The sequence below is a fragment of the Callionymus lyra genome, chromosome 7 (assembly GCF_982586985.1).
Source record: "Callionymus lyra chromosome 7, fCalLyr1.hap1.1, whole genome shotgun sequence".
Classification (NCBI taxonomy): domain Eukaryota; kingdom Metazoa; phylum Chordata; class Actinopteri; order Syngnathiformes; family Callionymidae; genus Callionymus; species Callionymus lyra.
The window spans coordinates 25,055,375-25,068,557 of NC_141824.1; the positions used below are offsets into that span (position 1 = coordinate 25,055,375).

Genomic DNA, 13,183 nt, shown 5'->3' on the forward strand with positions numbered 1-13,183 from the left:
CATTAATGTTCTCCGTGTTGAAACATGCAAGACTTTCAGAAACGCTTACATTGATCGACTAAGGCTGTGATGGACTGTATGAGCAGCTTCACATTTCTGAAGTTGAAAAAGAAAATGCCAAGTCACTGCAACACTGAAGGACAACAGCAAGCTGTTCCTTCCCTTGCACTGAATAAAATAATACATTCCTCAATGTTTATTGCAACACAAAAATAAACTAAAGAGAGAAAAGGGTCAATGTGACTTTTATCCGTCACTTCAGTCTTGATTAAGTTAGTAAACAGTTACAAGAAGGCTCAACTAGTAGCATATTTCAGGACTATAAAAGGTGCACAAGATTATAATGAGTATTAAGCAAAACTACACATACAAGTTAAACTTTATTCAACTCATTTACAAACACTATCAACATTGTTTAGTTGTATGGCTGCACGATATTGGAAATATGTGCGATATTCGTGTATTGGTGTTATTGCAATATTTTTACCTTCACCTAAAAATGTAGCCGCGTGCACGCGCAGCCTATATCACCAAATCAATAATAAATCTCACCTACTTCTACACGCACACATAACACTTTATGATCGACCTGATGCTAACAACTTAGCTCATTAGCATACAGCGAAGATGGACGTAGATTAAAAGTACTTACAATATGTTGCTTTGGCAAAGGAGGTTGAAATAGATGAGTGACTGGATCATTCGTGTGTGAGTAGCGTTCATATGTTAGTCTTACTTCCGTGTATATACTGAGCCGCACGCCAGCAAGATGCGTCGCCATAGCAACCGAGCCTAGACATAAACGACTACAAGACAGAAGTACAAATTGACAACTTTACAGAACATGACACCGATTGGTCAAAGTTCTGATTTAAGAAATGCTTGATTTGACTGATTGATTGATCAAAAAATTATTATTATTATTATGTTTATTGCACATGTTTCCCATATGCATATCGCACGTGCCAATATCACGATATCTATATTTTTTCAATACATCGTGCAGCCCTAAGACATAAAATGCATAACGCTAACTTCTTCAGTACATATTATTTTATATATAATACTACGGGACTAATGTGGCTTAGTAGTACTACACACAGCTAGGCTCAAGAAAGCGGTAATGCTCTGACATTCTATCGTGATGCTCCGAAAGCACAGCTTCGTAGCTTAGCAAAGACAAAATCAAAAATTTTGAGAGATTGAATTGACAAATGAATGCATTTGGCGCACCTGACTATATGTCGCACTTTTGATCTTTGACAAAATGTAACAATTGTGAGTTTGGATTATAGGCCGCAAAATACGGTGCGGTATCTTTAACCAACTAAAAATTTCAAATAATTCAGTTTCTCATCGATCATGTCCATTTGTGGCCTTTGAGGGTAAGGAGACAAAATGCTGTCTGTCTTTCTTCAGTGAAGATGGATCAGCAGATCCACAGATCAGCGAAAGCCACGGCTCAATAACAGGGATAAAAGAGCACCAGTTGGCCGAGGCGGTATTCGGGTGAGCCAGTCTTGATGGTAAAACCCATCTCTCCTTATACTCTTGACGGTCGCATCTGTTTTTTACGGCCGTTTTCCCGGCTGCGAGACAATTGTATGGACATCATTAGCTAAGTGGTGGCTGGACGACAGGCCGCGACGCGCCGATCAATAACAGCAGGCACGGCCATGCGCGAGCTGAACTCCCGCTTCCTCATCAGCCTGGGACTACCAGGAGCTATGGCCAGAAGCTGGGAACGGAGCAGATAAGCGATGTGGAGGTGTCGGGGGCCCGCTGCTCGCGATAACAGATGGCTATGAACAGCCACCTTATCTTTGCACTGTAAAGAGAATATGATGCGCACCGTCACACAGCTGAGCCCGGGTGACAGTTGTGTGTTAGTGTGTGTGTGTGTGTGTGTGTGTGTGTGTGTAGGTGAGAAGGTCGAGTTGTTTGTTACCAGCCTCCCTCCACATTAATGTGCTTAATGTGATATGACTTTTTTATTAATAGAGACCTCTCTGTACCAGAGGGGCCGACATATTAATATAGTCGGTCGGGGGTGTCGTTAAATGGTGTGGAACGTTAAGAGTATATTTGTTAAGGTTTGTATTGTTCGGCTAGGTTGTATGAAGCGACAAAAGAAGGTGTAACCATTTATATCGATTCCCTCGCTAGTATATGATGCCACCTGATAGCATACATTAGCTTAACTGTTATTAAAACTGCTATTTCCAAATGTGTTTTTTTGGTAGCATAATAGTACATATCAGTGGTCAATGACTTTTTTGTCATGAACACATCAACACAGTCCTAGCCTTAAATTATTTGTTATGATTGAACACGAGGCGTCTTGGTCTAGACTGGAACTCTGGGACTAAGGACTTCCCTTCAAGAAACTTATAGAACCTTAACAAGTCTAGCTGTGGCAACATCACCAACTCCAGATCAGCAAAATTCATATTTTAATAGACGGCTCCTGATATTTTCTCAAAGTCATCCCTTGTACAACGACACTAACATCAGGGTAGTAGTGTTTGAGTCAAATATTTAACAACTCCACAACTACTCGGGTGTTTAAAACTAAATAATTACCAACTTGGATGAAAATGTAAAATCTAGTTTTACATGCCATCTCACTAACCACCCAAGAGAAAACCACAATCTTTTCCATATTCATTACACCAGACAGGTTTCGACAGAGATTTAGTTTTGGCAGTGATGTCTAAAGACATACAGTATGTAGTGCTGACCCTTCTGTCACTCGACCCCCACTGACCTCCTAAAAAGAACATTTCATTAGTGGGAAAGCACAATTAAACAACACAATAAAATGGCTTCCATTGCCCAAGATTATGTTCATGAAAAAAATTACACAATCACAATTACAACAACGTTTGTCAGATGATATAATTGCAATGATATGATCGTACATTAGCAAGGCAAGGCGCAAAAGCCACACAAACTAATAATGAAGACCTGCCTGGATCCAGGTAGAAATACAAAACACAACCGTAATTGAATCATCCGTTCCTTTTCCCGTTTCCTAGAAACATCAATTATTTGTACGTTTTTGAGTATTCTGCTAACAGAAAATATGGATACCACTTCACCCAGGCTGTATGATGCAGGATTCATCCAACGTGTGCCGTGGCATCTCCATCGTTCACAACATCACAACTCACTGTGTCGCTGAAGCGTTGATGAGTTACAAGCCTTTGCATGCTTGGTGGTTGCAGAAAGCCACAACCACAGAGAGACAGTAAAAGCCTTTATTCATAATGACTATATTTAAATATCATCACGACTTCCTTCTACATGGTTTCATTGTCAACTTTCAGAGCACGAGAAAAGAAATCCCGTATCAGATTTCAAAAAGCAGACCTGTCATTAGCGATTAGTCAGCCTGGACCACGATGACGGCGGATTCAAACAATAGCTACAGCGTAAGCCACTTTGAAAATCTTGATACTAATATACAGAACATTTTGAGCACATTTTGAGCAATACACTTATTATTGCTGTTCCTTTATTTACAGAAAATATGAAACGCATTACCAACTGACAAGACAGTGATAGAAACGATCTAATTATGGAAATTAAATGTTTATTATATGATAATAATATGAGGTTTACTTAAATGATGGTAGCAACCACTATCTGGAGTTTTCACTGAATAATATGGAGAGTTTCAAACCTTGACGCTTGACCAATCACAGCAGAGTGGGTGTGGTTATGGTAAATGAGATTCAATCTCCAGAAAAAGTAAATGTTTTCAGTGGGTGGGACTTAGGCACATATTCTAATGAAAATATTTCAATTAAAAGCCTTTTTTTTTTTTTTTTTTTTTTACAATCAGACACATACTGATGAGTACTATCGAGGTCCAAAATCAACTTAAGATACCTAATTTAACACTTCTAATGGTTCTAATAAGAGTGAAACTAATGTTAAATGAAAGTAATTTAAGGAGTGGTTGAAAGCAAAACAAACCCAGATGACAGTTTGAGCTTTGAGGAATGTACTGTCGGTTATAGACAGTTAGGTAAATAAACACGTTGTTTGGCCCAGAACCACGTTTGCTAAAATATTTTGGTACCTCGTATCACTGAATTTGACACCCCTGGACAATGTGAAGGTGTTTGAAAGTCAAAACTACAGATTGGCATCATCGCGATAATCTTTTTTCCAGTGTTATTAAATCATTTTCATTATGGGCCAATCGGCACTGCAGAATTAACTTGAATATCTCCGACAACGTGGTGATCACGCAATTTAAAAATACAATCTAGACTCAGAAAACCTTGATTGTTGCCTGATTTAGACTGTCGAATTATAATAGTGCAAGCACAAGTGTTCATGTTGCTACTTTGATGGTGAATAATAGTCATTATGTCAAATCTCAGGGTTTGGTAAACAAGAATATGAAATGAGAAAAATGTTGATATTTTCGAATAACTGCGTTTCAGTTTGTTGACAAACTGGTGTTGGAATGTTAAACTGATAATGAGTCATTTTTTTTCTTTTGTGGTGACTAGAGCCGAACAGGTTCACCCTGACACCACGCAGACGTAGAACTTCAACGTATTTACTCGTCAACACGTTCTCACTGGCAGCGTCTCAATCCTAACGTCTCATCTTCGGACATGCTGAGTCATGGAATTCAACTGCAGTGGAGCCGCTGGTTCCCTTCAGTGATTGGCCGACTCCTGAGCTGAAAGGCTACATACCAGAAACACAGCCTGCAGCCGAAACTAAAAGCAGTTTACTGGTTTTTGTTCATTACTCAGCTCCTTCTACTGACAGGCTTACTTTGTGTGGTGGCTCCTTCACCACTCCTAGTTTCTCTGTTGTGTGCCTGGATCAGGAATGGCTTCCAAAGATGCCCCCCCAGTCGCACCACCTAAAACTAAAGGGTTAAAACATGTGTTCAGCCATCAGGAAATTGACATTTTAAAGTCAAACTACTCCAGACTTAGCTTTATAATTGGGTGAGACAGCAAAACAGCGCAAAAATGAGTCTGTCGATCTGTAATGAGCAAGTGTGGTAGGCAAGAGAGACTCTCGGTTCAACTGAGGCAGACACACTTTATCATGGAAATTCAGATACAATCACCCCAGAATGCACTTCTCCCTGCCTCATAATCGGCCCGAAGAACAAGGCGGCCATTGAAAAGGAGAGCGACTGTACTCGCGACCACCGAGCTGCTGCTATAATTAGCTCTTTTCTCCACCAAACACAGGGTTAACACCCACTTACAAGTGACCCCCTCTACATGGGGGGGAGGTATCTTTGGCGGCGAACACACCTGCCGACAGGTACAGAGTGAAACAGCAGGTAGGAGGCTACGGTGGTCGTAGACAAAAGAGTCATTGACAACAAAGAAGATAGTGTCGAGCATGTTCTCTCACGGAGAAGGAGTTTAGATACAGCCGCCAATGAAGCCAATAACGCTCAGTGGTCTTCGTCTTCATCCTTCTCCAAAATTACGCAATTAAAAACAACCATATACCTCCATTTATCTATCTATCCATCTACGGTAAGTAAGTAAGTAGTTTTTATTTATATAGCGCTTTTCCAGACTAGGGTCACAAAGCGCTTAAACAATCAAAACAATATTCAATAAAGTATATACTTTAAAGGGCAAGATAAAACTGATAACACAACAGGAGTTCCAGAAAATCAAGGAAAAGCCTGAACAAATAAAAACGTCTTAAGATGTTTCTTGAAGGAGTCAGTAGACACCATCAAGCGCAAAGAGAGAGGAAGATCGTTCCAAAGCTTAGGAGCAATGGTGCTCGTCTGTAACGTCAATCTTGTATTGAAGCCTCAACGAGAGGAATTGTTTGTGAAAAACTAAAAACATGTCTATGTTTGTTTGTAGCGGACTCTTAAAGAGCTCACTACACGGACCACGTTCAATGGAAAGCGGACCCGCAGACCATCTGCTTAAGAAGTGACAACGGAGGTTTGGGTTCAACTCCCTCTACAGAAGGGAGTTCTCTTCAAAGCAGGGCCACATCTCTGCCCTAGTTCTGATGAATGAAACGTGCCCTCCGCTAATCCCGGCAACATGTTCCGACGCGAGAATTCACAACATGATCCGGACGCCCAGAGGCAGGCCGACCAGGGCTGAGCCGGTCGACTACTGCCCGGGCAAATGGCACAACGATTAGAGGAAGACGAGCCTTCCTGGGCCGGTGTGATGCCGCTGCAAAGGGCCTAATCAAGGCGAGAACAGAAGTGCTGACAGATGCTAATTCATTTACCTGGGAGTACAGACTTTCTTTCAGTGTGTGCGCTGGTGGCACAGCGTGGAGCTGATAATAAAACGCATGAAAACGACCACAATTTAAAAAAACATACTGGCAGGGAACATTCAGTTAGATTCTAAATATCTGTTCTTTTAGTATCACGACAAAAACAACAAGTCTTGGTTTGTTGAAACTAATCTCCCAGCATTGACACGTCGTATAAAAGCCTGAATTTAAGACACACAAGAGGGAACATGATGAAGCTGAGTCTTGCCTCTGCTACATAATGACCTTTGCATTTGAAGCAACTCTTAACACAACTGAAGGCTACACAAGATGCTTGGAGGAGGAGACTTATGGACACCATTAGTAGCTTAAAGAATAATTTCTCAAACCCTCACAACGATGATGTTGAAAAGTCTTTTTTTTCCTGAAGGTATAGGTGACGAGTAACACTTAAAATGATATAAAACGAATGCATACAACGCATTTTATGTTTCATAACATAACTATAGATACCGTATTTTTTAGGCTATTAGACGCATCGGGTATAAGTCAGTTAAGCCTAGCGTTGTGATACCGCGGAGAAGACTCACACTATACCACAGAAGAAGACTAGCGTTGTGATACCTCGGCAGAAGACTCACACTATACCGCAGAAGAAGACTAGCGTCGTGATACCTCGGCAGAAGACTAGCATTGTGATACCACGGAGGAGACTAGCGTCGTGATACCTCGGCAGAAGACTAGCGTCGTGATACCGCGGAGGAGACTAGCGTCGTGATACCGCGGAAGAAGAATCGCGCTGTGATACCGCGGGTGAAGACTAGCGTCGTGATACCGCGGGAGAAGACTAGCGTCGTGATACCGCGGGAGAAGACTAGCATCGTGATACCGCGGGAGAAGACTAGCGTCGTGATACCGCTGGAGAAGACTAGCGTTGTGATACCGCGGAAGAAGACTAGCGTCGTGATACCGCGAAGAAGACTCACACCGTGATACCGCGAAGAAGACTAGCATCGTGATTCCGCTGAAGAAGACTAGCGTCGTGATTCCGCTGAAGAAGACTAGCGTCGTGATTCCGCTGAAGAAGACTAGCGTCGTGATTCCGCTGAAGAAGACTAGCGTCGTGATTCCGCGGGAGAAGACTAGCGATGTGATACCGCGGGAGAAGACTAGCGTCGTGATACCGCGGGAGAAGACTAGCATCGTGATACCGCGGAGGAGACTAGCGTCGTGATACCGCGGGAGAAGACTAGCATCGTGATACCGCGGAGGAGACTAGCGTCGTGATACCGTGGAGGAGTCTAGCGTCGTGATACCGTGGAGGAGTCTAGCGTCGTGATACCGTGGAGGAGACTAGCGTTGTGATACCGCGGAGAAGACTAGCGTCGTGATACCGTGGAGGAGACTAGCGTCGTGATACCGTGGAGGAGACTAGCGTCGTGATTCCGCGGGAGAAGACTAGTGTCGTGATACCACGGGAGAAGACTAGCGTCGTGATACCGCGGGAGAAGACTAGCATCGTGATACAGCGGAGGAGACTAGCGTCGTGATACCGTGGAGGAGACTAGCGTCGTGATACCGTGGAGGAGACTAGCGTCGTGATTCCGCGGGAGAAGACTAGCGTCGTGATACCACGGGAGAAGACTAGCGTCGTGATACCGCGGGAGAAGACTAGCGTCGTGATACCGCGGGAGAAGACTAGCATCGTGATACCGCGGAGGAGACTAGCGTCGTGATACCGTGGAGGAGACTAGCGTCGTGATACCGTGGAGGAGACTAGCGTCGTGATACCGTGGAGGAGACTAGCGTCGTGATACCGTGGAGGAGACTAGCGTTGTGATACCGCGGAGAAGACTCGCATCGTAATACCACGGAGAAGACTCATGTCATTATACCGAAGAGGAGACTAGCATTGTGATACCCCAGAGGAGACTAGCATTGTGATACCCCAGAGGAGACTAGCGTCGTGATACCGCGGAGGAGACTAGCGTCGTGATACCGTGGAGAAGGCTTGTGTCAATGTACCATTATCACATAAGAAATGACCTATGCTATACAAAAGTGCTGAAGTTATTTATGTAACAAAATAACAGGCAGTTTTAATGCCCCCAGAAAAACTTAGATCAATATTAAACTTTTCGGATTTAGAATTGACCAAAATAAAGAACATTTAGTTTTGGATCATGGCAGTTGTGATGCATGAAGGCCATGATAACGGGTGAAAACAGTTCAAAGAAGATCGGACAAATACTAACAACAGTAAAATTAGCAGCGAGTACCAAGTACCAGATCGAGACATCCCTGCAGGAAACTATTGTGAAATCACATTCCGCGAGACTCGTTGCTGACCGTGCAAGCATGTCAGAAATACGATGCTTCAAAAAGTCTAACACTCCTTGTCAGTCCAAGTGTATTACGACAGATTCTCTCAAAATGAACAGATCATGTGACTAGCTATGATTTTTTTTGCAACATGTTTTTATGTAATGGCAACATTACATTTCTCTCCATTACATTAAAGTAAGTAAGTAAGTAATTTTTATTTGTATAGCGCTTTTCCAGACCAGGGTCACAAAGCGCTTAAACAGTCAAAAAAATATTCAATAAAGTATAAAGGGCAACTAATGTGTTGATTTGAGTGCATCTCAAATAGATCTTGGACTGTATTGTATATATCAGTATATAGTCTGTTTCTACTTTTAATAAAGAGATTTACATTAGAAAATGTGCTTAAGCCCAGCCCATTGGAAACACTTGTTTTCCTGGACCACACCCACTCTACTGTGATTGATCAAACACAAAGGGCTGTCACCATGCATCATCAATTCTTGAAATCACCACCTCCAAGGGACTCGTTGTATAAACAGTGTGGGGCGTGATTACAACTCCCTGGAGGAGTGAAGACCATTATTACATCATAATGGACGACGCTCTCGTAACCTCTCGTTCGCCGGACTTACAGCATCTTGGAGAGGAAGACTTTAACATTTGAAACATGCGAGTAAGTCAGGAGAGTTGGGTTTTAACATTAGTTGCCCTTTAATCAAGTATCTATCATTATCTCTACATTTCTGAGGTATTAGCTTGTTGGTATCTTAACACAACCCTGTAATGCGACTGAAGGAACCTTTGAGCAAACACCTAAAGGGCTCCATAATAGTGAGAAAACAATGTTTCTAATTCATTGTTGACCCTTCATTAACGTGTTTCTGATATCCTTGTTTGAAAGGCAAAGCAGTTATCTTGGACTAAAAAAGATATTTTAATCAATGGCCACAGTTGAGTTGGACAGTTATTCCACCAGCGTACACATTAATGAGCTGAAATCTTAAAATGTGTCAGTTTGAGATCATCTCAAATGGACCTGGGTCCGATGTGAGGTTCAGTAGCCCTTCTTGTCGCCGGTGACACAGCAAAAGTGACCCTCAAACCTCAAAGTTCCTCTGACATTTGACTCATCACCTGTCTCTTATAAACAATCCAGCGGTCAGGATCGATACCGTATACAAACATCTCTCTGGTGGGGAAGACACCCAGAAGTCCAGCAGTCCGACTGATAAAAAAAAAAGGGAGTGGCTGGCCAGGATGACCACTCTGTCTGTGGGAGTGGTGTTACTGCTCTGACACATCTGTGACTAGGTTCTGATCCAAAAATAGATTAAAACAATTGACATGGTGAGGTCACCCTGGTTTTTAAACCAAGCAGGTAAGGAGTCAGCCCCAGCTTAAGAGACCCACATGGATTTTCTGCTGGCTCAAGGGCCAGAGGACTGAGACAAGGGTTTAAGATCCATGGAGCCTCACGAGAAAGTCTTCATTGTTCCTATATGTAGGACAAAGTGGGGAGTTTCTCCAGGCCTGACAGCACCATCACATTCTAGGTCAAACACCCCCTCCTTCCACCCCCCTTTTTACGAGCCCCCCAACTTTTGATAAGAACATGCACTAAGAACCCTAAGTGTTGAAGGGCGTAGAACTGCAAGAGGGGTGCGAGGGTTGAGCCCACATGCTGCAATGTGCAGATCCACTGGAGCATGTAAACGCCTCGAACGCGTTTGAATCACCAGAGAACTGTGGCTGGAAGATTGTAAAAAAGAAGAAAAAAAATGGACATACCATCGCTGAACTGCGTCCTCTCCGTGTGGAAGTCTGTTGAAAACACTCCCAGCGATCGGTTTTTTGTCTCGTCAGAAACAAAAACCACTTCCCGAGCTCGTTCTATTCAGAAGTTTTCATTTGCATGAGTCGATTTCTTCTTCTTCTCTCCGGGTCCGAACCGAAGCTCGTCACGAGCAGAACACGCTGAAGAAAAATTCGGTCCAAAGTCTCTCACACACCAGGCTGGAGGAAAAAGGGAGGAGGCGCTGGAAAAGTGCTGCTTCGGTGTGTTTTTTTTTTTTTTTCCTTCTTGGTTTTTTTTTTACCACCACGTTGTTTTGACCAATTATTATTTCCTTTGTTGTGTCCAAAATAAAAGATCCGGAGGAGCCGCGAGCCTGGAGGCAGCACAGCGACGCGTCCAGACAACACTCGGAGGTTCGGGTTCTGTTCGCGAGTGTTTGGTTCCGAGCAGCGAAACGTGTGACGCTGTGTGTGGAAGTCTATTTTCTGTCAGCTTCCCAATAATGGCGGACCTTCTCCCGAATCCAGCATCTCCCCTCCCATTCACACCAGCGAGGCAGAGAGAGAGAGAGAGTCTCGCCCAGCGGTGTGTGCGCACAACTACAACACGCACTCCTTCAACACCCACATTCATGCCACTCGGCTTTTATTTTGACGGGTTGGTTTCCGGTATCTGCCATACGAGAGAAATAAGAGGAATTTTATTGTTGTCAGAATCACAAAATAATTTCTACTTAGGTTATTCCTAAGACCCCAGAATCATTTCCCACCCTTTTTGTTTTGTTTCAAAATAAGAACCTTTTAAAGACTATATTACAATACACATTACACTGTTCACCTCAGGAATAAATAAATTATATATTTATAATCTAATTTTATAGAGCAGGTGAAATTATCTTTACCACCTCTTTAATGGACACCCCCCAAAGACAAAATATGAAGTAAGTAAGTAAGAATTTAGTATTTATAGAGTGCATTGTCACAAGTATCACAAATCGTTAAACAATCCAAAAATACCCAATAAAATAAATACTTAAAAGACAAGACAGAGACAAACACAACACAAACAATTACTGTTTTCCTGTCATAAAAATGTGCTCAATTTAATGTTAGTTTAAAAAATATATATATATATATATATATATATATATATATATAGATATATTATGGGTATGTATTGGCTAGAATATGACATTACGATACAAGTCATAATACAGGTTGCAATCTATTACAAGTGAGTAAGTAATTTATATTTGAGCTTTTCACATACTGTAGGAACATGTTGTTTTTTAACTATTGCACAAGTACTTGACTCACGTTGCGAAATTTACAAAACACTTGACTCATGAAAAAGTTGTTACTGCTCTCATTTGTTGAACAACAAAACGCCCAAACATAAGCTTTCAAAGCTGCTGAAGGCTATTGTATCCTCTTGTCCTCAGTTATAGCCAGGATCAGTCAGGATTTCACTGTATATATCGCTGTATCAATATTTTCTCTAACCCCTAATATGTATATTAATGTATATACTGTATATATATATTGTAATTTTCTCAAACAAAAAAACACACTTCAACAATACACATATTTAAAATAACAGAAAACACAATAAACGTAATAAAAATCAAACAATAAACGAAAATACAAATACATCCACTCACTCCCTTGCACTGCTGTATCTGTAAATAAATATTTACAAAGATGTAAAAACAAAACACATAAGCGATTTTCATATTTACTTGAAATAAACAGATTTAGATTCTAATCCTCATGAAATGAAACGTTTAAGAGAAAATAAAAAAGTATAAATGAAAATGTTAGGAGCTAACGCTAGGTAGGATTTTTGGGAAATTTGTGAGTGTCTTCGGGAAAAGCTTCTGAAAATTTGAAGATTAATATTTATATTATAACGACACGATCATAGTGTTGTACAAATAACAATATTTGCTCCTTTTAAAATGCATTTTAAAAATACAATTTCATAGAATGAACCTAATGCATTATGAATCCATGTAAACGTGCTTATGTGTTCATCACAGCAACTTTCAAAACTCATGATGGAATCTTAAGGATAGAAACTTGAATCAAATGTTTTGCCTTTTAGCTCAGCTCTTTGCTCTACATGCTCCAATCATTTCACCAGTCAAGACTAAGACAACTAGATTAACTGTGCCACCAGAAAAAAGGATTTCAACTCCTACTCGGACAGGGAATTTTGGCCCTCAATTGTGTATTTTGGTTATTTTCACTTTCACTGTTTCGATTGGTTGTTCGTCTATTCAAGATCCAACGTTAACCAGAGATGTCCAGGGAGTCCTCAACCTCACTCCTGAATTAGCTGCGATAGGCTGCAGCTTGTGTATTTAGATGATCTTCTTTTTTTAATACAAGTTGAGCTTTAGTGACTGTCACCAGATCTATTTTATGGTACAGATAGAAATCCAATATTGTCCTTGTATCTAATTTGCTACGGTGCAGCAAGTTGACGGATTGCATCGTCCCTTTCTAGCTTGAGAGGGAAATAAATGAAAGTATTAATCTGCTCTTGGCTTTGCTTGCATTTATTTGTTCTATTTGTCTCTCAACACTTTCTTTTACAACCACAAGCGATGCAGAAATAGAATTATTTGTCATCCCCAAATGGATTTCAATGTTCCACGGCTTCATCATAAATTTACTGTGAAATCATCCGAGCACTTCTCGCTAAATCATTATTGAGCAGCGCGCAGGAAAATATTTAATGCTTTACCTGGGAAAATCAATAACTTCAAAGGTTACTCCCACTTCTGTGCGCTTGTTGAGGGTGATGAAG

At 41.4% G+C, this 13,183-nt stretch overlaps 2 protein-coding genes across 2 annotated transcripts in view; both read right to left on the bottom strand.

Moving 5' to 3' along the window:
* arhgap35a (Rho GTPase activating protein 35a) overlaps positions 1-10,909 on the bottom strand; it is a 60,621-nt gene extending 49,712 nt beyond the window's left edge. The window contains exon 1 of the mRNA XM_087795542.1: positions 10,366-10,909. The gene's annotated coding sequence lies outside the window, so the exon portion shown is untranslated. The remainder of the gene's footprint in view (positions 1-10,365) is intronic.
* The window catches only part of calm3a (calmodulin 3a (phosphorylase kinase, delta)), a 224,469-nt gene that overhangs the window by 68,910 nt on the left and 142,376 nt on the right, over positions 1-13,183 (bottom strand). The gene's annotated exons all lie outside the window — the stretch shown is intronic.